The sequence below is a fragment of the Teleopsis dalmanni genome, unplaced genomic scaffold (assembly GCF_002237135.1).
Source record: "Teleopsis dalmanni isolate 2A unplaced genomic scaffold, ASM223713v2 unscaffolded_contig_2607, whole genome shotgun sequence".
Classification (NCBI taxonomy): domain Eukaryota; kingdom Metazoa; phylum Arthropoda; class Insecta; order Diptera; family Diopsidae; genus Teleopsis; species Teleopsis dalmanni.
In genome coordinates this window covers 1,709-6,634 of record NW_024033989.1, presented here as the reverse complement: position 1 = coordinate 6,634, position 4,926 = coordinate 1,709, and the positions used below count along the sequence as shown (strand labels likewise).

General features: G+C 23.8%; 1 pseudogene; it reads right to left on the bottom strand.

Moving 5' to 3' along the window:
- Positions 1-2,680: 2,680 nt before the first annotated feature.
- LOC119664757 lies at positions 2,681-4,258 on the bottom strand (annotated as a pseudogene).
- Between the last annotated feature and the right edge of the window lie 668 nt (positions 4,259-4,926).

The window sequence follows — 4,926 nt, the reverse complement described above, 5'->3', positions numbered from 1 at the left end:
TTGATTGGATTGATAATACAAGGAAGAATTAAGCCAAAACCAGAAACACAACAAATAATTTTGCACGAGATGAAATTATAAATTATAATTTATTTTTTAAATTGTTTTCTACAACTTTCTTTAGATTTTGTTCATATTTTAATCAAATTCATCAATAAAATTTAAATACTATTAAAATAAATAAATTGTATTTTCTATTGGTCGAATTTCGACCACTGGCGACCCTAGTATAAATAAATTTGAAAAATTTAAAATTATAATCATAGGTAAAATTAATGCAATTTCAACATCGAAAATTAAAAAAATAATTGTAATTAAAAAAAAATGAACTGAAAATGGAATTCGTGAAGAAGATTTTGGATCGAATCCACATTCAAAAGGGGAATTTTTTTCTCGATCATTAAGTATTTTTTTTGATAAAATTGAGGCTAAAAATATTACAACAGAACAAATTGTGAAAATAATTATTGCTATAACTGTTAATAATAAAATTATCTAATCTATAGTTTTATAGACTTTATGATTGGAAGTCATATATACTTTTTATATTATTTAGATAAATAATAAATTTAATTATCCTCCTCATCAGTAAATAGAAATATAAAGAAATAATCAAACAATATCAACAAAATGTCAGTATCAAGCAGCTGCTTCAAGTCCAAAATGATGATTTTTAGAAAAATGATGATTTAAATGACGAATTAAACAAATTAATAAAAAAGTTGTTCCAATTAAAACGTGAATTCCATGAAATCCTGTTGCTATAAAAAATGTTGATCCATAGATAGAATCAGCAATTGTAAATGGTGCTTCGATATATTCATAAGCTTTTAAAATTGTAAAATAAATTCCTAATAAAATAGTAAAAAATAATCCCTGAGAAGTTTGTGAATGGTTATTTTCTATTAATCTATGATGAGCTCATGTTACAGTAACTCCTAAAGCTAATAAAATAGCTGTATTTAATAATGGGATTTGAAATGGGTTAAAAGGGGAAATTCCTATAGGTGGTCATGAAGCTCCTAATTCAATAGTTGGAGATAAACTTCTATGAAAAAAAGCTCAAAAAAAGGAAACAAAAAATAAAACTTCAGATAAAATAAATAAATTATTTCTCATCGTAAAGTTAATAATAAATGTCCTGCAATTATATTAGCAGTTAATCGAACTGTTAAAGTTCCTGGTCGAATAATATTTCTAATTGTTTCAATACAAACTATAAATGGTATTAAAATTGCGGGAGTTCCTTGAGGGACTAAATGAGCAAATATATGTTGAGTATGATTAAGTCAACCATAAATTATAAATGAAATTCATAATGTTAAAGATAAGGATAAAGTTAATGTTAAATGACTAGTTCTAGTAAAAATATAAGGAAATAATCCTATAAAATTATTAAATAAAATTATTGTAAATAAAGAAATAAAAATTAATGTAGATCCATTTTTTCCTGTAGGACCTAATAATGTTTTAAATTCTTTATGAAGAGTTAATAAAATATTATTTCATAGGATATTGTAACGAGAAGGAATTAATCAATAAATTATTGGAATTATAACAATTCCTAAAAAAGTTCTAATTCAATTAATAGAAAAACTAAAAATACTTGAAGAAGGGTCAAAAACAGAAAATAAATTTGTTATCATTTTCAATTAAATATTTTTGTTGTTATTTTATAACTTAATGATTTTGGTGAGGTAGGCAATATATAATAATAATTTATTATATTAAAAATAATAAAAATTATAAAAAATAAAAAAAATAAACTTAATCAATTAATAGGAGCTATTTGTGGAATTAAAAAATATTAATTGGTTAATAATTTTAGTTTGACATACTAATGTTATTTATTTAAATAATTTTTTCATTAGAAGTAATTGCTAATTTACTATAAAATGGTTTAAGAGACCAGTACTTGCTTTCAGTCATCTAATGAATTAGAATAATTTATGATTCATTTAATAAAAAAATTAGTTGGGATACTTTCAATTACAATAGGTATAAATCTATGATTAGCTCCACAAATTTCAGAACATTGTCCATAAAATAGCCCAGAACGATTTATAAAAAAATTAGTTTGATTTAAACGACCTGGTGTCCCATCAACTTTTACACCAAAAGCTGGAATTGTTTAAGAATGAATTACATCTGCAGCAGTTACTAGGATTCGAATTTGAGAATTTATAGGTAGAATAACTCGGTTATCTACATTTAATAGTCGAAAATTATTAATATTTAATTCATTTGTTGGGATTATATAAGAGTCAAATGAATATTTATAAAATCAGAATATTCAAATGATCAATATCATTGGTGACCAATTGTTTTTAATGTAACTAAAGGTTCATTAATTTCATCTAATAGGTATAATAATCGTAAAGAAGGAAAAGCAATAAATAACAAAATAATAGCAGGTAAAATAGTTCAAATAATTTCAATAGTTTGTCCATGTAATAAATTTCGATTAGTATAATTATTAAAAAATAATATAAATATTAAATAACCAACTAAGATAGTAATTATAACTAAAATTATTAAAGTATGATCATGAAAAAAAGTTAATTGTTCTATTAAGGGTGAAGCTCTATTTTGAAGGTTTAAGTTTGATCATGTTGAAATTTCTAATAAAAGTAAAATACTTTATATATGAAGCTTAAATCCATTGCTTAAATCTGCCATATTAGAAATTAGTTAATAATGGTAACTCTGAATATCTATGTTCAGCAGGAGGAGAGTTTTGAAATCATTCAATTGAAGAATTTAATTGAATTGAATAAATTATTTGTCGATTTATAATTATGCTTTCTCAAATAATGTATAGGAATAAAATAATTCTTAGTAATGAAATTGTAGACCCAATTGTTGAAATAATATTTCATATAGTGTAAGCATCTGGATAATCTGAGTATCGTCGAGGTATACCAGCTAATCCTAAAAAATGTTGTGGAAAAAAAGTTAAATTTACTCCAACAAATATAATTAAAAATTGACTTTTTAAAAGTTTTGCATTTATATATAATCCTGTAAATAAAGGATATCAATGAATAAATCCAGCTATAATAGCAAATACAGCTCCTATTGATAAAACATAATGAAAATGGGCTACAACATAATAAGTTTCATGTAAAATAATATCAACAGAAAAATTAGCTAGAACTACTCCTGTTAATCCTCCAACTGTAAATAAAAACACAAATCCTAAAGCTCATATAGTAGTAGGAGAACAATTCAATTGAGTTCCATGAATTGTAGCTAATCAAATAAAAATTTTAATTCCTGTTGGAACAGCAATAATTATTGTTGCTGATGTAAAATAGGCTCGGGTGTCAACATCTGTACCTACTGTAAATATATGATGAGCTCAAACAATAAATCCTAATAATCCAATAGCTAATATAGCATAAATTATTCCTAAAGATCCAAAAGTTTCCTTTTTTCTTGATTCTTGTCTAATAATATGAGAAATTATTCCGAATCCTGGAAGAATTAAAATATAGACTTCTGGATGTCCAAAAAATCAAAATAAATGTTGGTATAAAATTGGGTCTCCTCCACCAGCAGGGTCAAAAAATGAAGTATTTATATTTCGGTCAGTTAACAGTATTGTAATTGCACCTGCTAAAATAGGTAAAGATAATAATAATAGTAATGCAGTAATTACAACAGATCAAACAAATAAAGGTATTCGATCAAAAGTAATTCCTAAAGATCGTATATTAATAACAGTAGTAATAAAATTTACAGCTTCTAGAATAGAAGAAATTCCTGCTAAATGAAGTGAAAAAATAGCTAAATCAACGGAAGCTCCTCCATGAGCAATAATAGAAGATAAGGGAGGATAAACAGTTCATCCTGTTCCAGCTCCGTTTTCAACTATACTTCTTATTAAGAGAAGAGTTAAAGAAGGAGGTAATAATCAAAATCTTATGTTATTTATTCGTGGAAAAGCTATATCTGGGGCTCCTAGTATTAAAGGTACTAATCAGTTTCCAAATCCACTAATTATAATTGGTATTACTATAAAAAAAATTATAATAAAGGCGTGTGCTGTAACAATTACATTGTAAATTTGATCATCTCCAATTAAAGCTCCTGGATGTCCTAATTCTGCTCGAATTAAAATTCTTAAAGAAGTTCCCACTATACCGACTCATGCACCAAATATAAAAGAAAGGGTTCCAATATCTTTATGATTAGTAGAAAAAAGCCATTGTCGCGACTGATTAAATGGCTGAAATTTAGGCGATAGATTGTAAATCTATTTATAAGAATTATTTCTTTTTAATCAATAGCTGGCTTTATAGTCAAATAAATGATTTTAGACTGCAATTCTAACGGTGTATTTTATACTAAGGCTTAAGAATTATTTCATATTTTTAGCTTTGAAGGCTATTAGTTTTATTAACTTAAAACCTTTAATTTAATAAAGATAAAAAATTATTGAAACTAATAAAAATCCAAATCTAGAAAAAAATGAAATAATTAAATAAATGAAATTAAAATTATTTTTATTTAAATTATAATATAAAGTTTTTGATTCAAAAAAATTTATTATAAATGCTGAATAAGTTAAACGAAGATAAAAAAATAAAGTAATTAAAGAAGTTATCAAAAGAATTATTAGTAATGTTATTCTATTATTAATAATTATATATTGGATAACTCATCATTTTGGTAAAAGTCCTAAAAAAGGAGGTAATCCTCCTAAAGATAAAAAATTTATAAAAGTTAAATATTTAAAATTTTTTATTTTATTAAAAATTATAAAAAGTTGATTAATATGTGTTAATTTATAAACATTAAATATTAATATTAATGTAATAGATAAAAAACAATAAAATAAAAAATAATTTAGTCATATTATATTGTTAGAATTTATTGAAATTAATATTCATCTAATATGATTAATTGAGGAAAAAACTATTA